General features: G+C 36.1%; 1 pseudogene; it reads right to left on the reverse strand.

The window, feature by feature from the left end:
* Positions 1-6,820: 6,820 nt before the first annotated feature.
* LOC149200591 (uncharacterized) lies at positions 6,821-7,303 on the reverse strand (annotated as a pseudogene).
* Between the last annotated feature and the right edge of the window lie 15,136 nt (positions 7,304-22,439).

Genomic DNA, 22,439 nt, shown 5'->3' on the forward strand with positions numbered 1-22,439 from the left:
TTTACAATTGCATGTTCAGGTGATTATTGGTTATGGCACTTTCGATTTGGACACTTGCACTTTTCTATTTTAAGATTGTTGCAACAGAAACAGATGACCAGAGGATTAACTCTCATCAAAGAACCTTCTAGTACTTGTGAGTGTTGCATCTTGGGAAAGCAACACTGGGAAAGTTTTCCAAAGGGAGTTGCATACAAAGCAAAGCAACCTCTTGAGCTAGTGCATACAGACTTGTGTGGACCTATGAGGACACAGTCGATTGGTGGAAGTTGTTACTTCCTCACTTTCATTGATGACTACAACATAAAGACTTGGGTTTACTTCTTGAAGCAGAAGTCTGAAACTTTTGCAAAGTTTAAAGAATTCAAAGCCTTAGTAGAGAACCAAAGTGGTCGACAGATCAAGGTCTTAAGGTCAGATCATGGTGGAGAATATGATTCAAAGGCATTCCATGATTACTGCAAACAACATGGGATCAGAAGACAATTTACAAACAGGTACACACCACAGCACAAATGGTGTAGCAGAGAGAAAGAACATCATAATTATGAACATGGTAAGAAGAATGTTGAAAGGAAGAAACTTGTCTAATGAGTATTGGACAAAAGCAGTTGCATGTGCTATATTTGTGATCAACAGATCTCCTACAAAGAGTGTGATGAACAAAGTACCATAACAAGCATGGTCAGGTATGTATTGCAACATATCTCATTTCAGAGTATTTGGATGTGTAGTTTATGCACATGTGCCTAAGGAGTGAGGAGGCAAACTGGATGATAAAAGTGAAAAATGCATATTCACTGGTCATAGTCAGCAATCAAAAGCTTACAAATTGTACAACCTTGTCACAAAGAAGACCATAATTAGTAGAGATGTTGTGTTCAAAGAACAAGAGTTATGGAATGGAACTATAGACAAAACAATTGATGCACAAGTGCCAATGATGGAAGAAGATGATGTAGCAGAAAAGGAGCAACAAGAATCGTAGGTGAAGACACCAAACAGAGACACACCAAGAAGGACTCCAAGATTTTTTGAGCAACATGGATCTTCAAGCAGATCAACAAATAAAGGTTCTCTCAGCAATCAATCAGGTGATGAATCAAGCAATGGTAAGAGAAATATGAGAAGTTTGAAAGATATTTATGATGAGTTGGATGTTAGTTCAAATTTTGCATTGTTATCATTCCAACCTTCCTCGTTTGAAGAAGCAATCAAAAATGAAAATAGGGTGCAAGCCATGGATGAAGAAATTGAAGCTATTGAAAAGAATTATACATGAGATTTGGTTTATTTGCCAAAGGACAAAAATCTCATTGGTGTGAAGTGGGTGTAGAAGACAAAGTTGAATGAAAAAGGTGAAATTCACAAATTTAAAGAAAGACTTGTAGCAAAAGGATTCTCGCAGCAACCGGGAATAGAATTTGGAGAAACGTTTGCTCCGGTAGCCAGATTGGATATTGTAAGAGCAGTTCTAGCCACAACAACTCAGAACAAGTGGAAAGTATATCAGATGGATGTGAAATCAGCCTTTTTGAATGGAATTCTAAAAGAAGAAATTTATTTGCAACAACCTTCAGGATATGAAGTTGAGAGTAATGAAGAGAAAGTTTACAAGTTGAAGAAAGCGCTCTATGGACTGAAGCAAGCGCCTAGAGCTTGGTATAGCAGAATCGACAACTACATGATTAAGAATGGATTTTGCAGAAACAACATTGAGCCTACCTTATAGACAAAGGTAAATGAGCATGGACATATTTTAATTGTTTGCTTATATGTTGATGACATGATTTTTAGAGGTGATTTTGACATAGATGAATTTAAAGCAGCCATGATGAAAGAATTTGAGATGGCAGATCTTGGTTTCATGTATATTTTCTTAGCATAGAAGTTGAGCAATCTGAAAAAGGAATTTTTATTTGTAAAAATAAATATTCCAAAGATTTGTTGAAAAGATTCAGGACGGAAAATTGCAAACCTATCCCTACACTAGTTGCAACACGTACAAAGTTAAGCAAGGATGATGAAGGATCAGATGTCAATCCAACTTTATTCAAAAGAATGGTTGGTAGCCTCATGTATCTCACAACTACAAGACCAGATATCATGCAAGGAGTGGGTTTGATTTACAGAGTTATGGAGACTCCAAAAGACACACATTGGAGTGCAGGAAAAAAAATGATGAGATACATAACAGGAACTAGAGATTGTGGCATAATGTTTGCAAGCACAGAAAAGAAAGATTTGATTGGATACACAGACAACAATTTTCGAGGCAGTTTGGATGATAGGAGGAGCATTTCTAGTTTTTTGTTCCACGTTGGTTCAGGAGTGATTTCATGGGCATCTAAGAAGCAGCTCATTGTGACACTTTTGTCAACAAAAGCATAATATGTAGCAGCAACATCTACAGTATGTCAAGCAATGTGGTTAAGAAGAGTACTTGATGGACTCAAGCAGAAACAACAAGGATCAACAACAATATATTGTGACAACACCTTAGTGATTGCACTATTCAACAATAGTGTGTTTCATTGGAAGAACAAGCATATTGATACTAGATATCACTTTATTAGAAGACTTGTGAGCAATGGAGAAGTTCACTTGAAACCTTGTAAATCTTGTGATCAATTGGCTGATATATTTACTAAGTCACTAGCACAAGATGTGTTTGAGTTTCATAGAAGACACTTGGGTGTTGTAAGATTAACTGAGACATAGACCAGCAGGCATGTTTGAGTTGTCATGAGTCATGTTTTAGTTTAGCAGTCGTAATTAAGGGGGAGTGTTAAAATAAGATAGTTACTCTTGCATGAGGAGTTAGCTAAAGATAGAGAGCCAGTTAACTGAGTGATTGGGTGGTTGAGCGTTTGAGTGTTGAGTCAAGTCGCGTTAAGTGATAAACGACTTTGAGTGTGTAATTGCATATCAAGATATTTTAGGCAATTAGCTAGTTGGAAAAGGTTAAATACCCTTCATCGGGTTCATTGTAATCATCATGTTTTGTGTGATCAATAGAAGAGCAACAACTCGTGTTTTGTGTGAATTCATGTTTTGTCTTCTCTGTCTTTACAACAATGTTCATGTATTCAAATACTTTCCATATAAACTGCGAGAACATGTTCACGTATTCAAACACTTGCCATATAAACTGCGAGATCATGTTCATGTATTCAAATACTTGCCATATAAACTGTAAGACATTCTTGAGGCTACCAACCCTTCTAACTACAAGGTACAAACTGTAGAGACATTAGCAAGTCTTCGCAAGTTATGAATGAGGGGGGAGGCAAGTTATGAATAATGGGGAAGGCATGAGGTACTGGTTACTAGAGCTAGCAATAAAGCCATCATACAAATATGAACAAAAGCCATCATACAAATAAGAACAAAGCCACTAGCCTAGAATAGATAGTGAGGCCAATAAATTTATGCTTCTTTCACTCGAACTACAAACAAACCTAGGAGCTTGGAATAGATAGCGAGGCCAAGAAATTTATATTTCTTTCACTCGAACTGCAAGTAGCTTATAACTAAGAGAGATGGTGTTTAGTGATTAATGACAGATGGTGAACATGCCAAGAACCACACCGAAAATTAGACACTGTTTACAATGTAAAATCAATTCAAAATTATAGAAAGTTCATTTTCATGAAAATGTAATAACATTTTATGCTGTGGACTAATACTACAAAATTATAGAAAGTTCATTTTCATGAAAATATAATAACATTTTATGCCGTGGACTAATACTAATTTAAAATAGATTAATGCTAACCTAAAATAGAAATGATAATATGAACTTTGGTTAAAAAGAGAAGTCATTGTTGGGTGAAAAAGGAAAATGAACAGCAACTGCGCAATAAAACTCCAAAGCTATCCAGCCAATGATATTTCAAATAAATGGTATTTACGAATTATTTTTAATTAATATTGATAGAAGCTTTGGTTTAGATAAAATAAGTTCGCTGGTGAACCATCAACCAATCGTCAGTCAACGCCAAGATATATACCATGCCTATGGGCAGGTATAATAAGGGTGAGAGTTCTTCCAATAATCCAAATCTACTTTTTCGAGTCTTCAATTAATCCAAATCTATGACATTTTAACTGTGTTCATACGTTACAGTCAATGATGGTGAGATAAATATTGTATGTTACCAAGCAGATACAATAACAGTTTTTAAGGAGTATAAATATTTTAGTACCTTTTTTGTCGTGAATAATTCAACTAACAAAATGAAAGATAAGTAGTAAGTCAATTATTCAATTATTAAACTAATCAGTAATTAACTTAATAACTACTCTACTCACTGCTAGACAGATCTGAATAATCACAACAGATAGTTGTGAGGTGGTAGGCTGCCAGGGATAATGGCATTTAAAATCCTTATTGTCACGCTCCTCATTCCAGTAACCCTGGGTGTCACCGACGATTTTTGTATGGCACAATAGCATTTTATATATATCCACCAAATTTTTATCAAAAGGATTCGAAATGAAGATCTGCAAATCTTTAACTACATAGGAAGTTTTCAGGTATGATCCAAATATATGCGATATAATATACCGTTCATTTTACATGAGTAGTAGGTATGATGATTAATAACATGTATCTTGTTGAGAAGTTATTTGGATTATTTATAAAATAAAAAGATAGATTATGGAAAATAGATTATTAGTTTTATTATTAATTTCTTCAATAAAAAATTAGATTATAACATGTTTATTTTTAAAAGCTTTTACATGGTTTTATATATTTAATTAGCTTTTATATGTTCATTTTCTCGATTATGTATAGGCATTTTTTGGGCTAAGTTATTTTTATAATTATGTATTACTTTGTGTAATTATTTGAATTTATAAATTTAACTTCCACTTGCATTTAATTAGCTTATTTTAATTTAATGTTATATATTGAAATTTAATTTTTATTTGTATTTATTAGCTTATTTTTAACCCAATGCTATATATTGAAAGCGAAGAAATTAGTAATTTACAATTTATTTATAAATTTAAATTATATATAAATGTAGTTTAGTATGTGTGGCATTTTTTAGGCTAAGTTAATTTTGTAATTATGTGTTATTTTGTGTAATTTATTTGAATTTATAAATTTATATATAAATTTAACTTTTGCTTGCATTTAATTAGCTTATTTTTAACCTAATGCTATATATTGAAAGTGAAGAAATTAGTAATTTACAATTTATTAATAAATTTAAAGTGTGTGTGTGTGAAATTGGCAATTGGGTTAGTCTTGTGATTGCATGACATTAGGTCAATTTTAGCATCCCTCCTCTCCATAGACTAAATTACTCGTTGAGATTTGAACCTTGTATCTTTTAATTTACACAATACTTTATCTCATGGTGATTTCTAATAATAAATTATGTGAAATTTGTATTAAATTTTGAATTAAACTAGCAATTGCACCAAATATTGCAAGGAAACGCCGTAAGTCAGTAGCATATGAGAAGAGAGCATAGATAAAAAGTGATGTGTTATGTTATGCTATCTAAATGTAGCCCAATTTGAGTAAAAGAGAAATCTTAATGTTGTCCTCCTTGTGCCTTGTGTCAAAGGAAACATCGTAAGTGGATAACATATGGAAGATGAGCATAGATGAACGTAAACTTATACATTGGGAATCCTGAGGTTTGGTTTTGGAAAACTCGGTACCAGATCTAGATTTAGTATCACCTTGTCCAATCTCATTCTCTGCAACAAATTTGAGATCCAAGAGCTCACAATACGCTTTATGTTTTCCAAAATTGATTTCACTTGCTTCTAATATCATATTGAGTAGAATGGAATTACTTGAGCAATTTAAATCAACAAAGAGCTATTTCAAAATATAGTATCCAACACATACCTTGAAAGGGGAGAGACAATGTATGATAACTTAAGAAGCAATCCCATGAATCCCATTCTATGTGTGTTGGGGTTTAAAGCTGCCAAGTTGCCTTAGTTAAATGAGATCAAAGAAAATTACTGGAATTGGGTTTTGTCTCACTCATAAGAAATTTAAAGATAGCCATAAACCCCATGAGGTCCACACTACAAGTCATTTTAAGTTGTTGACCATTAAGGTTCTTTATTAAACCAAATGGTATTAAAATTCTGTAGATCATTTTGTCAACTTCATTTTCATGGGGATCCCGTAATAATCTAGGAGTTGTAAGGGCTTGGGACTAAATTGTAAGTGAAGCTGAAGAAGTCATGGTGGCTTACATGAAACTATAGAAAAGAAATGTTTGTATTAATGAAGTTATGGCACAAGAAGTTGTGAACGTTGAGAACTTGAATGTGGGTTAAGAAGATTGACTTTCAGAGCCTGGTTTACCTCCCTTATCCAAAAAAAAGACTTCACATGTACCGGTCGAATATGGTTTGATGACTAAGTTATCCAGAGATTAAAATATATGATATGTACTAAAATAATTAAGAGACATCAATGGAATCAAATAGGTGTAAATTAACAAGAGATGAAAATATATAATATATTTCAAGAACAAGAATAGAGGGACAAGTTACAAATCCATTCCCTGAGTTCATACTATCTAATGTCATCAATAAACTGATGCAACATCCACATAAGTTATACCCATATTGACTTAAATTAGTTATATCCATTTAAGTATTATATTGTAATCTAGATAAAGATCACAAACACAACCAACATGATGACAAGAAAATAAGCAATAGTAATTGAAAGCAATTGTCTACATCTAGACGGTACAAATAATTGTCATAATGAAGTTTTAACAATTATCTTCAATTCTCAGGACAAGGAAAATGTGTTGTAAGAACAAATAGATCAGAAATACAATAGTTGATGAGTGTCATAAATAGATTATTCAAAAGACCTCAACAACTACACATTAGTAAATTGTTTGATTCCCTGATGCACCATGCCAGGTTGATCATGAGAATGATTAGTTTGTGTTTCCAAGGACCTATACATGAGATCTATGGTGCCTTGAATATCTTGTGAGCTTGCAGCCTGAGAGCCCTTGAAACTTCTCCCCTACATCACGCCAAATACATTTCCTCCAAAGTTTCCCATTTCTCTTACATTGGAAACAAGTGGCTGACCTTGGTGGTGTTTATCCATAGAATTCACAATAGTTGCGGGGAACCCACTTGTTGCAAGATTAGTAGAGGACTGGGGATAGATTGTTAATAACTTTCTTGTTGCAAAAAGACCAAAGTAGTGTTGTACTCCTTGCATCAATGATACTTGGGACATAAGAGGTTAATCCTTTAGAATAAGTTGATCCATTGTGGGACCTGACCGCATGGTCACATGAAATGAAGTTGGATGTTAAGCATTTGAATGTGGGTTAAGAAGATTGAATTTTAGAGCTTAGTTTCCTCCCTTCTCCAAAAAAACTTCACACGTAGCCATAGAACATGGTTTGAGGACTAAGTTCACAAGAGATGAAAATATATGATATGTACTACAAGAATTAAGAGACATCATTCATGGTTATTTTGATGAAATGCTATGTAGGGATTCAAATAGGTGTAAATTAACAAGAGATGAAAATATATGATATATAATAAAAGAGTTAAGAGACATAAGCCATGGATATTTTAATGAATGTTATACATGGATTCAAATAGGTGTAAATTAATTTTGTTGAGAAATAATGCTCTTTTCAAGTGAAAATCTAAGAAGATTATAGAAAGTTCAATCAGTTTTAAATAAATAAGAATCATGACTTTCTATATGGCTAGATTTTATGAGAACAATTTGCTACAAGATTAAATGCCTCCATTTAAATATATAAATATTAGGTTTAGTAAAATACAATAATAAGAACCATGCAAATTCTTGGAGAACTCTTGCTAGCTCAGAAATGGAAAAAACTATCACTAAGAAGGTTGGAACCATGAACCATGAATGATTCCAACCTGCCCCAAGACAGTTCCAACCAAACATTTATTACAAGTCTGCATCGTGACACGTAGTAAGAAAAGTTAACAAATCAAAATATACTAATATGGAATAGATATAACAAGTCAATGTATACTTCATATACAAAAAGAATTAAGTGACATCAACCATTCATCCCTTAATGAAATACAAGTCAAAATATATGAAATATACAAAAGGAATTAAGCAACATCAACCATTCAGCATTTGATGAATTGCAATCCACACGAGTTCAAAATCATTAACCATTCATTATTTAATGAAATGCAATCCACACGAGTTCACAATCATTATGGTGGAAAGTGAGAATACGTTAATTGATCAACAAATTTCGAAAATTTCCATAATTTTGTGGCATAAATCCCTAAATTGATAAACATGAACCACCACAATAGCCATTAAAATATTGAAATAACAAGATATTTGGGCATTGGATGGTTGGAAATTGTGTACAAAATGAAGAAGACCCTACAATCTTAGTATTTGGATTGGTAACTTGCACTGGGAGGTCGACCTTTATAAAGGGTGTGTACCACCATATAAGATTCTTCCACAGATAGATAGATACTAAATAAAAGAGGAGGAGAAGTTAGAATATACTTTTGTATGTCAAGTAGGGAACCAACAAAACCATTTATCAAGTTCTATCTAAAGTACGAATAACCAAAACAACAGGGTATTTCTTGGGTTGTATGTTTGTCACATTGATCAAACAAGAACAAGTTTTGGATGTTTAGTTTAAAACTAAGTACCAAAATCATAACCATAAGAAATAAGGCTCGTAGAGAAGCATCCCATTGTATATTCCAAAAGAAGTGAAGTGAGTTGCTTGAGAAGTGGTTCCGGTTAATTTAAAAAGCATTCTGAAATGCACATCATCCTATAAAGAACAACTTGATTTGAACGGGCTTGCAGGCAATCATATTGATCCATTCAAGTCGAGAATTCACGTTTTTCCTCTAGGTAAATTGATTTCATGTAATGTTCCCTCCAGCTTTGGCCCAGGCACCTTTATCTATGTTATATACCTAGGGGGGATAATATGGGGTACCAAGGGAGGTACCCAAGGTAATAATGTAATAATGGGATGGGCCATAGAGAAGATCCACCCATTACACATCAACACAGAAGAGATGCCACGGTCAACTTCCATCTCAAGCGAGCGAGGCACCAGCGAGATCGAGGGTTCACCTTTCTCTTGGATGGCTAGATGCACGTGCATGGTACCAGTGGACTACTCTTTTGAGTAGATCATATTATTTATGTTCTTCCCATGTTTCGGGGACGAAACATGCTTAGGGGGGTGGAATGTTATATACCTAGGGGGGATAATATGGGGTACCAAGGGAGGTACCCAAGGTAATAATGTAATAATGGGATGGGCCATAGTAATAAATAAGGTGGTTAACCCATGTCATGTAAGGGACCACAAGTAGTTAATAATAATGTAATGGGCCCATGGTATTAGTTGATGGTATGAGGGAACCATGGTAATGACCCATGGTATTGTATGTATGAGGCCTATATAGAGGCTAGAGACTCCATGTCAAGGATAGTGAAGGATTATTGTATGAACAGGCATATGGCTTGTGGAGTGTTCTCCTTCCTTAAGGAGTGAATGTATGGTGTTGCCCTACCTTAAGGGTTTGATAATAAAGAAGAATTTCTATCTATTTTGATCTTGTCATTCTTGGGTCTATTTATATTATCATATATTTCTGGGTTAGATCTACAACAAGTGGTATCGGAGATGCAACAAGTGGTATCATAGCACTTTCTTGGGCACAAAAGCCCTTGGTACCCCATATTATCCCCCCTAGGTATATAACAATCTACAAGTGGTGGCTAATTCTATGGGCAATAACCTAAATCTAATTTATTCTCATTTCAATGGGAGAGTTGCATAGAAGTAAGTCTAATTTCTCAACTATTGGGACTCAGAGTAGCACTACAACTGTTTCTCGTTACAATGGAGAATGTATTGAGTTTTAGTTCAAGAAAGGTTACACATATAGATGCGATATCGTATCATTTAAAAATATCTCAAATAAAGATTTTAGATATTAATGAATAAAGTCAATCAATTGATTTCAACTCATATCAATGGAATTTTAAAAATATTTCTATTCCTATATCTACAAGGATGGATAATTGTTTCCAAAGAACTTGTTTAGAAACCCTTCAATCATAGCTAACTCTAGCTTTTTGAGATAGTACAAACGACCCGAAGATATATGATTTTTTTTGGGTGTTGGGTGTAAGACTATCCAGATGTGTAAAAACATGTACACTGATATGGGGAAATTACTTGCGACCTGACATTAAGAGTGGAGCATTCTCCATGCATGAAGATCTCATCATCATTCGTCTCCATGCTATTCTTGGAAATAAGTAATGCGTTAACTTCTACCTCCTAGCCTATTATAAGATTAAGCTATTGTTTTATGCTTTCCATGCATAGGAATTACAATGATTCATTTCCAAGATTGCATGTGCTTTTCTTACCTTGCGAAAATATTGAAGTCCTTCATTTTATTTTGAATTTTAGATGGTACGCTATAGCCTCCCATATTCCTGGAAGAACGGATAACAAGATAAGGGATTACAGTGATTCATTTCCAAGATTGCATGTGCTTTTCTTACCTTGTGAAAATATTGAAGTCCTTCATTTTATTTTGATTTTTAGATGGTCTGCTATAGCTTCCCATCTGCCTGGAAGAACGAATAATGAGATAAGGAATTACAATGATTCTTTTCCAAGATTGCATGTGATTTTATTACCTTGTGAAAATATTGAAGTCCTTCACTTTATTTTGAATTTTAGATGGTCTTCTATAGCCTCCCATCTGCTTAGAAGAACGGATAACGAGATAAAGAATCACTGGAACACTAAACTGAGAAAATGACTTCTTTTGATGGGAATCGATCCAGTTAACCACATGTCATTGCCTACACGAGATATGTTGTCATATTTCATGGCGTCGTCTTCGGCTGCCATAGCTACTCGATTGAATCGTGCATTGGTTGAAGCTCAATTAGGACAACTTGAAAGATCTACAATAAGACGAAAATAACCACTGGGTTAACTTGTTATTCAATTGAGGACAATGCTCCTGATCTTAATTATATAAGGTTACGACTCCCTAGTTAGTAACAACATGTGTTGTGGAAATTTCTTTGCATGGTGTGTATATGTTCCAGAGCATTGTGCATTCTGCATGTGGCCTGCCTTATCATTTTGCATTGATTAAAGGAAAATAAGAATTGCTTTCACTAATTCTTTGACAGTGCATTTATTTGTTATATTTAGTTGAAGGCAATTGGGGATGAAGGTTCTATACCATTGGCGTAGTTCTGTTGCAGAGAACCATAGCACGTGGGCACATATTCTATAAACAAGCCATCGTTGAACTTTTCCATCCCTGCTATCGATTTTGGATTGGTTTATTTAGATGGCTCACAAGGTACCAGGAAAAATTGACAAAATGGGAACAAAGGGTTGGCCACCTAATTTTGGATCTTACCTTTACACACTAAAACTATATTGAAAGACTAATAGCGAACTATATTCTTTTACATTGTACATTGTAAGAGTAATTCAAATGTATGGAAGCAAAACTTGTGCTAGAGTTAGGTGTCCTTGAGGGCATTAATATAGATGATATTAAAAAGGAAGGAGAGCGTCTTGCATTTCAGGATGGATGTCCAAACTTCTTTGAACAAATCCTAATGAAGATGGATGATTTAAATGTGGGAGTGCACATAATTTATGTTTGTTGGAGTGGAGATATCATCAGGGACGCTTTTTCATCAAGTGGCTTGGATGGTTTACAAATTCATTCAAATAAACTTACCTTTGTGGAATCAGTCTCGATCGATGGTATTGATAGGTGTGTTGAGTCCCCAATTGATAAACATGGTGATCTCTTCTTCATGACAAGAAGCCTCATGAGTTAACCTAAGGGGCAAGTACTATAGAGTAGGAGGGATAGCAACATACTCGGTCATGGTGGCTGTGGCTCTTTCAAGTTTTTTTTTTTAAAACTTTACGCTCTTTCCCGTGAAATCATGGCATGTTCTATGAAATTTTGAAATGATACCTATAACGAGACACCTCCACCATATAGATCTATTTTGGTGCACATAAATAATACATCAGTATACTCGCCATGGTACAAATTAGGGGAAAAATCCATACCATTTCACCCACAACATCTACCATCCCCTATATTGTAAATACAATTGCAACAGTCGCAAGCAATCACAGCCACCATACACTGGTAGCAAACAAAAGTATTCCATATTTATGTTATTAAAGTCCCTAATCTCCGCAAAATCAAAGGGAAGCTAATGAAAAAATTCTGCACAGTTATACAAATTTGTATTTGTATTTGACCTCCTCTTCTTCACTACTATGCGAGTGATTTCTTTGACACTGTGCAACATTTAGAGTCTCAAAGAACATTAAAACCCGAGAGAGTTAGTTAGTTAAGGAGTTGGGTAACAGTTGACAGGGTGTATCTAAGTGTGGAAAACATTTGAATCATCTAACATCAAATTAGATGGGTATAAGGAAGACGGGAGAGAAGTTTTCCTAGAGGAAGCGCCTTATGGCATAATTATTACTTAATAATTATAAACTTTAATATCTGCAAATTCTCATTTTAAGTAAAAAGTTTAAATCAAATAATCTAACATATTTTTTTATAATTATAAATTTTAATACTATTTGCTTATGACATAATTATTATTTAACAATTATAAGCTTTAATACCTTCAAATTCTTATTGTAAGTAAAAGGTTTAAATCAAATGATCTAACATATTTTTTTATAATTATAAATTTTAATATACCTTTAAATATTTCACAAATTTCATATTTTGATTGTTATGTTAAATTAAGGTATAATACATTCTAAATGTTAATTCAAGAAAATAAAATTGATATAGATTTTAAAGTTGATGTCGATTTTAAAATCTGATTAAGAGATTAATTCAAAATAAGTAAGGAGGTTGACATAAATTTTAAAATCTGTTTTAATTAAATATAATAAAAATAATTAATATATTTATTTTTTAAAAGTAATGAAATTAATTCATATATAATTATACATATCATTATATAGCTTACTATTTTTAAAATATTATATAACTAGCTATATCATTATATAGCTTACTATTTTTAAAATATTACATAACTAACTTTTTTTAAATAAGGAAAAAAAATAAAATCTAAATAACTTTGTTATTATTTGGGGGAGAAGATGATGAAGACAGAGCTGGCGCGACCACGCCCTGTCACGGGGTAGGCCATCCACAGTACACTTGGGTCCAGGCTGCAGACTAGGTCTATTTTTGCTGTAGCTTGCCTGTAACCAGTTGATGACCCCGTTTCTTCGTTTCCTACTTACCTCACGAAACAATGGCTCGAGCTAGCATTTTCAGTTTAGCGTTGTAGGGTTTCTTCTTCTCCTGTGTCGGTTCCTCCAGTTTACGACGACAGTTGGCGTAATCCACGGTGAAAAAATGGAAGGTGACCTTATAGATTATTTTGAGGACCCCCTTGAGGGCATCTCCATTTTCGACAGACAGACCAGCAATGAAGCATATTTTCCATTCAGCAAGGATCTCACTGAGGTTATCGCTCCACTTTCGTCACTATCAGGACAACCCAATGCCATTATCGATCTCCCGGAGGTTCCTGTGACCTGGTCGGCTTCCACTATGCCTCCCCTGACATCGATCTCCCATCATCTCGGCCCCAGGACTTCCGACTCTGAACAGGTGGCTGGATCTTCTGGCTTATCCTCCCTCCACCACTCTGTGGCCTCACACTACCCATCTCAGTCCCTGCTCAGAGAAGCTCTGCCCATTTCTGCTCACTCTTCCCTGCCCACAGAGCCTGCTCAACCGTCCGACAGCTATACTACCGCCCCTCCTCTCTCAGAAACCTTCCATTCTAGCTCTGCACTGTTACCTCCAAACCCTAACCCTAACCCTACCCTCCAAACCCTAATCTTGAAGAAACCCTTGAGGGATCTGAGGAAGCAGAGCCTGCCCACGGAAAGAAGCAAAGGTGTGTCAAGCCTAGGACACAGGAAGTCTTCATTGATTGGGAAGAATACTTTCAGTGGAAAGACACCATGGATGTGGTAGCGATTGTCCTGGCTAGCAGGATCAGAGGCAGGAACTACACAGCAACAAGACTCAAACAATGGGTTGCAGAAATTTGGGGCCATCACTTGGCAGATCTGCCTATCGTACAAACCTTTGTTCGTGGTTGTTTCACCCTTCGTTTCACGTGATCTGAACATACTAACTGGGTCCTATCCTCCTTCTGTCACATCAAACAAGCCCCGGTCATGCTAAGGAGATGGAGTCCACTGTTTGATCCAGACAGAGAACAACTTGGGGTGAGGCCAATATGGGTTCGACTTCCTGGTCTGCCTCTCCACTTCTGGACCGAGGATATTTTTAGAAGAATTGGTAGTTCACTAGTGACATACATGGATTATGACAAATCCTATCTCTCAATGGGGGTCATGGGCTATGCAAGACTATTGGTTCACCTGGACATTAGAGGTGGATTGCAAGAAAAAGTCATGCTCCGCTGGAGGAATTACAACCGAATCCAGATATTGGACTATGAGGGGGTCCCCTTTTGTTGCAGACACTTACATAATGTTGGACACCTCTACAAGGACCACCCTCTCCTCGCAAAATCAAAGATGGGCAACAAAGGGAAGACCTCATTAGCTGAGGGAGCACAAACACAGGAGGAACACTCGGATGGGGCCGATATGATGGACACTAGTGCAGATGGATCTAGGCTTGCCTTGTCGACACCGAAGAAGCGTGGGAATGCACCCTTTTGGCCACCTTCACCTCCACTGACCAGGTCTAAGGCGGCCACTGGAGTTGCACTATCTTCGGGTATGTCCAATCCTAACACTTGCTCTGCATCCATTATTTATTCATCTGCAGATAAGGTAACCTCTAAGAAATCTGGGCCGAATCTGGACAATCCTCATCTCTGTTTAAACCACTCGGTAAGCCCCCTCATTCCTCATATGCCTGATCCCTCACCACCTGTGCCCTTGACCATACCAGAGCCACAAAAAGTATCAATTCCTGGATCTGACCCCGCTCCCCATCGATATCATCTCTGATCACTTTCTTGTGCAACAATGGTGGATGCTATTGGCATTGGTCTTACACCTTCCTCCTCCACTCAGAAGCTTCCCCGAGGCAGACCCTCCTCCCTGTCAAAAGAAAAACAAAAGGTAGGAATGGAGGTGGCCTCCAAAAAATAGGATTCACTTGATAGGCTCCTTAGAGAAAAGAGCCCTCCTCAGGTGTCTCCCCCATGAAGGTTCTCTCCTTCAACTGCAGAGGGATTTCTAGTCTTGAGAAAAAACTAGCGCTGAGGAGGCTTCTCTAGAAGGAGTCGAGTGATATGGTCTTTTTACTAGAAACCTTGGGTATGGTTGTTATCATTTCTCCTTTATTGCAATCTATGCTCCCAGGATGGCATTTCCAAGCCATTGAATTAAATGAATGCTCGGGGGGTATTTTCTTGTGATACAACCCCCGCACAATTAATCTATTGGGTTCCTATGGGGGTATAGGGTTCATAGGGGCGGACTTATACTCGACTGAGCTGGGAGCTGAGATTAGAATGATAAATATATACGGGCCCTGCTGTCATAGAGAGAACTTCTGGAAAAGGATTTTGGCAGCCAATATTTTTCAGTCTGATAATATCATTCTAGGAGGAGACCTAAATTTCTCCCTAGGCTACTTGGAATCTTGGGGTCACCATGCTCAAGCCGACCCCTTAGCAGGTTTCTTTGAGCAACTCCTCGACTTTCACAAGCTCATAGATATCCCATCTGCCAAAATAGCCCCTACTTGGAGGAACAAAAGAAGCGGGGAGGCCAGCCTTGCCAGGAGACTAGACCGATTCCTCATTAAGGAACAATTTCTGGAGCAGGGTTATACTTATCACCAATGAGTGGCTTCCGGCGGACTCTCAGACCATCTGCCAATTCACCTTGAAATCTGTGGCAATATTAGCAAACCTAGAGCTCCTTTCAAATTCAACTCCACATGGTTGAAAGATATCTCCTACATCTACCTTGTCATGGACTTTTGGAAGGCTCACCCACCGGCTAGAGGTGGGAACATCGCTGAAGGATTCGTGGCCAATCTGAAGGAATTGAAGAAGCTATCCAAGATTTGGGCTCACAACAAGAGGTTTGCCGAAGAGCATCGGTTAAACGAGATTGAACTGGAGATAGCCAACCTAGAGGATAACACTAGAGGCACCTTCCCCTCAAATGAGCTGAGGGACAAGCTCACTGAATTAACAGTCATAAGAGGAAACATTCTCAAGGATAAAGAGGAAACCTGGAGACTGAGGAGTAGAGCTATATGGCTGAGGGAAGGGGATGATAATTCCAAAATTTTCCACAAATTTGCTAATGGAAGGAGGGTCATTAATACCATATGGAAATTGACAAATGAGCAAGGAGTAGAGGTTGATACCTTCCCTCAACTGGTCTCCCTGGCCACCTCACACTTCAAGCAGGTCTATCAGGCCCCCCTAATGCTACCCTAGCAAAGGTCATTAGAGTAGCACAATTGTTCCCTCGGTTCATTGATAATGAGGAAGCCGAGAAGCTTAACGAGAAGTCATATTAAGGGAGCTTGAGGCCACATTGAAATGGTTTAAAAAGGATAAGAGCCTTGGTCCAGATGGATGGTCTGTAGAGTTCTACCTGGCCTTTTTTGACATACTCGGAAATGACCTGCTCAAGGTCATCGAGGAATGCAGGAAGACTAGGCGTATGCATGGGGCTATTAACTCCACCTTCATTGCCCTCATCCCCAAATTAGATAACCCATCATCCTTCAATGACTTTCGACCCATCTCCCTCTGCAATTGCCTATACAAAATCATATCCAAAATCATTGCAAATTGCCTCCATCCCATCCTATCCAACCACATATCATTAGAGCAATTTTCCTTCCTACAGGATCGACAGATTCATGAAGCCATAGGCACTGCCCAGGAAGTACTGCACTCCATCCAAACCAGGAAGATCAAAGGAATGATCCTCAAAGCTGATCTCTCAAAAGCCTTTGACAGGGTAAGCTGGCTTTACCTCAAAATTCTTCTTACTCATTTAGGATTTCCAGTGGGAGTTATTAAATGGATCATGTGTTGCATCACCAATATATCCTTTAGTGTACTAATTAATGGGGCTGCATCACCCTTCTTTGGCTCTGAAAGAGGTCTCAGACAGGGGTGTCCAATGTCTCCTCTACTCTTTCTCTTAGTCATGGAAGGGCTAAGTAGACTGATCAAGGACATGCACCATAGAGGTAGACTCTTCGGAATCCGAATATCGGAGGGTTGTACTATAACTCACCTCCTTTTTGTGGATGATGTACTAATGTTTCTAAATGGAGGAATCGGTGACCTCACTACCATACAGAACACCATCAATCATTTCAAAACTGCTACTGGCATGACCATTAACAACTCTAAGTCCACAATAACAGTATCAGAATGCTCCCCCCATGAGATACACTTTGTGATTCAAAGGTTCCCTTTCACTCTAACCTAGATAGATGGAGGCCTCTGGTACCTGAGTTACAGACTGAAACCGCTTGAATATAAAATTGTGGACTTGATATGGTTGCTCTCCATAAACATTTATCGAGAGCTGGAAGATTGGTGCTCATCAAAGCGGTATTGGAGGCCACCTCGGTATATTGGATGTCCCTCGCATGGATCCCAAGAGGCATTCTCAACCAAATACAAAACCTTTGTTGCAGATTCCTGTGGAAAGGCTATCAAATAGGAAGGATATTTGCATGGGAAAGATGGGATATTCTGTCTATCCCAAAGAAATGGCGGGGGGGTGGGGCATTAAAAAATTGGAGGATTTTTCCTCTGCACTAGCAGCCAAGATAGGGTGGCAATTAATTACCTCCAACAGTCTTTGGACCAAAATCGCAGTCGCTAAATATATTGCTCCATTAAGGCCGATGGATTGGCTGAGACTAACAAGTTGGAACAAATCGGGGATCTCAAATATCTGGAAAGCGGTTCTGAGCTTGATGCCTCTTATTCGGGACAGTCTAACTTGGAGAATATCTGATGGGACATCCATCTGAATCGGCCGAGACCCTTGGATAGGATGTGGGAATGCACATCACCTACCACAGGGCTTACTCCAGAACCTCAATGAGAAAGGTATCACCCACATAGTGCACATTGCGAATCTGGAGAGATCGACCTTTCTCCACCAAGCTTGGAAGACACCCCACAACTTGCTGCTTCCTATATAGTGGCACCAAGCTTGGAGTACCTACACTATTGCTCTCAAGGAATCCCACATTCGACTAAGAGAAGGGGAAGATGATATCACATGGGCCATCGCCAAAAATGGTCAGTACTCCCCAAAAGAGGGGTATCTACAACTGGCCAATAGACACAAGCCACATCACATTGAAACACGGTGGAAGGACATGTGGAATCCTAAAGCACCTCCCTGAACTAGATTGCTTATGTGGTCTATATTGAAAAATAAGGTGCCGACGAGGGATAACTTGTCTAGAAGAGGGCTATATGGACCTTACTGGTGCTACCTATGTAAGGACAACACTAAATCTTTGGATCACCTCTTCCTCTTTTGTCCTGTTACAAATGATCTTTGGACCTCCATTCTTACACACACTCTCTCACCTATCAATTGGACGGGTCAGACTACCAAGGAAGTACGGGAAAATTGGTGGTCATCTGTAACACCACCCAAAGCTAGAAACCTCCCCCTACTCATTAGTTGGGAAATCTGGATAGCAACGAACCGCTCTATTTTCCGGGACACCGCCCCTCATTGGCCATCCATCACAGCTAGAATTATAGACGATTACAGTTAACTTCCTGAGGACTTGGCTACCTCTCCACCCAGGAACATCATTCCCGAGTCCATTGATCACTCACAGCCCTGGGAACACTTTGATGGACTAGCACAAGGAATAGGATGTGGAGCTGGGGTTGTCCTATATATTTCAGATACACATCATTATCATATTCAAATGGGACTTGTAAATGGTACAAACAATTTGGTTGAACTCTCCACGGCCAAATACCTCATCCAATTTGCAATTGAAAAAGACTATCATAATCTACAAGTATTTGGTGACTTGAAAATTGTATGTGACTGGATTAACAAAACCACAACATGTCATGCATTCACATTGCGACATATATTGGATGAAGTGCATAGATACATCACATACTTTGACAATTTTGTTTGTCACCACATATACAGGGAATGGAACTCCATCGCTGACAAACTTTCCAAAGAGGTAGCGATCAGGCCATGCAACATCTAGATGATCCAGGAGCAGCGGGGAGGTGAACAGTACCAATACTACCACCGCCCATATATGGACCAGGCAGATCAGGCTCAACAGGAGCCTGAAATCATTTGATATTTGACTGTTTTATTTCTGTTTATATTTACTATGTTTATATATATTTCAGTACATGTCCTCAGGAATACTCTCTGCGTAGAGTAGAAATTTTTGAAGTGTTTTAAACAATACTATTAAAAGACTGTCTCCCTACATGGAGATCATATTTTTGGCTCTTAAATTTTGAACTAGCACACAACCACTATATTTTACATATGCTCATAGCATCTACAACATGTAATTTTCCTATTAATGAAAATTACGATTTTTCGAAGGGGAAAAAACTTTGTTATTCTTTAACCTCCATTTATTATTATAAGTATTAGTAGAATCAATAATGTTAACATATACTAATTTATATTATGATTATTCAATTTAGAATTAATAATGTTAACATATACTAATGTAATTATGATTACTCAATTTTACTAAATATTTTATAGTGACATCATGTTAATATATATACAAATTGGTTAATTTGATGTAAATCAAAACACTTAATTTATAACTTTTTTATTATAAAATTTTATACTTTATTATTCTCTAAATTAAAAATCTATCTTAATTTTAAAATTTAATTAAAAAATTAATTCACAATAAATAAGAAAGAAATTGATATAATTTTTAAAATTTGATTAAGAATTTAATATTTAATTAAATAAAAAAATGATTAATATAGTTTATTTTTTAAATTATTGAAATTAATCAATATATTTATCACTTTTAATTGTATCTTTACATATCATTATACCCATTATACAACTAACTTTTCTTAGACTCTCGGTAAAAAACAGGAAAAAAAACTTTGACATTCGTTAACCTCCATTTATTATAAGTAGAATCAATGATCTTAAGATATACCAATCTCTCACGTGATGTATATTATAACCACACAATTTTAATAAATATTTCATGGTTACAACATATTTAAAATATAATATATATTTATGTCGATAGGCATCTTTTCTATTGGAATTGGGCACTTTAATCATTTTACTAATTAAAAAAATTGATATGGTTTAAATTTAAAGATGCTAGTATATTCTCGTTGTTGCCACAATATCAATAGATTGAATTCACACCATTAACTTCCCTGCATATCTAAATCGCATGAGGAAAAACTTGTTTAAATTAATTTTTTACAAAACTTCATTAAAAATTTACCATGCCATTTGTTAATTGACATCTATGAAGATTAACCATAATGGGAAGACTACAAAATGTAACACACACCTTACACATACACTTGTCATAGTAGTGGAAATGTGCATTTCCGAATAAGATGATCATCGGTTTCAAACCATTGGTAACACTTGTTCAATTCCAAATAACAAGTGTTGGTAGTTTCATTAGCTTGTCCATCAATTTCACCCTTTCGTTCTCTTAATAATAACTCCAAAAAACAAGTGTCGGTAGTTTCATTAACTTGTCCATCAATTTCACCCTTTCATGCTCTTAATAATAACTCCACTACTCCATCTAGGATTGTAACATGAAGGAATAAATCAACTTGAGGGTTTCAAATTGTGATTAAATATTTATTGTACATGTTATTCATCACCATTCCATCTATTATAAGAAAAGTTCTCCATGGATTCATGCATTTCTTAGTGCTTCAGTTGTTGAAATTGTTGAAGGATTACTGGAATGATTTGAAAGGACTTCTATAGGCTTCTATATGCTAAGAAAGATGCAGAATCTATTACCTATATTTGGAATATTACTACTCTATATATTAATATTGTTTTCAATGGCCACTGTTACCTAGATTTGTCATTTAAAAGACCAATAACACTCTAATGTGGAATGAATTTGTTCAGGATATCCTGATATTTAATTAGGATATCAAATAGTTAATCAGGGTATCACAATTTGTGGTTTAATATCTGTGTTGGATGGCGCTTTGTCAGATGATCCGTAAGGTTATTTTTTAATTATGCTTTAATATCTGCATTTGTTGCTTGGCTTTTGGTAGACTACAACTATGGCTCTTAACATATTGAAACCATATGGCATACGTTATATGATTGTTTTTTAAACACAATTTTTTTGGTTTATCGTTCTATCATGGGTTCTTTAGTTGTTGTGAAAATCTATTTATCTTTTTGTCGATTTCGATTCACTTTTCTTTTCTCTATGCGTTGTGCAAATATATTTATTCATTCCATCGACTTTGAGTTCTTTAACTGCTGTGAAAATCTATTTATATTTTTGTCGATTTCGATTCACTCTCCTTTTCTCTATGCGATGTGCAAATATATTTATTCATTCCATCTACTTCGATTCACTCTACTAAACAATCAGGGAAGTCATTTTCCCCTTATGCCACCTTTTAAGATAAAATCATTCCATGCGTGGAATTTAAAGTTCTGATAAAGCCATCAAATTTTATAATTAAGAAATAGATTTTCCACAACTTTCAATGTATCTTGATATTTATATGTATACTATTATTATTTATTGTAAACCAATAAAACTATACAATTAAGTGAATATATAATTAAAATTTAAATACATAATATTATAGATCGTAGCATGTATTGTATATGAAAATGATTAAATAAAATCAATATTTTTTAAAAATATGTGAAATATAAAATGGGAAATAGATAGTATGAATTGGAGGTGAAAATGGTTAAATAAAATGAAAAAAATCTACAACTATCTCAAATAGAAAATGGGAAATTAATTTCTAATTTTTGGTGAAGTCTTGTTGAAGTTAAATGTAAATTGTAAATGAAAGGAACACTTACATGATGCTAATATTCATTATATAATTCGAGATTTCCTTCTCTCAAACCAAATGGATTCCCAATTAGTTGTGGATGACCAAGACCACTACAAAAACCAAGGGCTTATGGAGTTTTCACATAGTCTATACACACTGTGTTTGTGGTCTCCCGGTCTCCCCACCTCAAGGTCTAGTGATAGATCCATAGGTAGGGGGAAACAAAATACATGCTATCCATCCAAACACTTATCATAGTCAGACCATGCCTAATAAGTAG

Source organism: Pinus tabuliformis, chromosome 2_1 (assembly GCF_031772625.1).
Source record: "Pinus tabuliformis cultivar Carrire ecotype Pingquan chromosome 2_1, CPIR1, whole genome shotgun sequence".
Lineage (NCBI taxonomy): Eukaryota > Viridiplantae > Streptophyta > Pinopsida > Pinales > Pinaceae > Pinus > Pinus tabuliformis.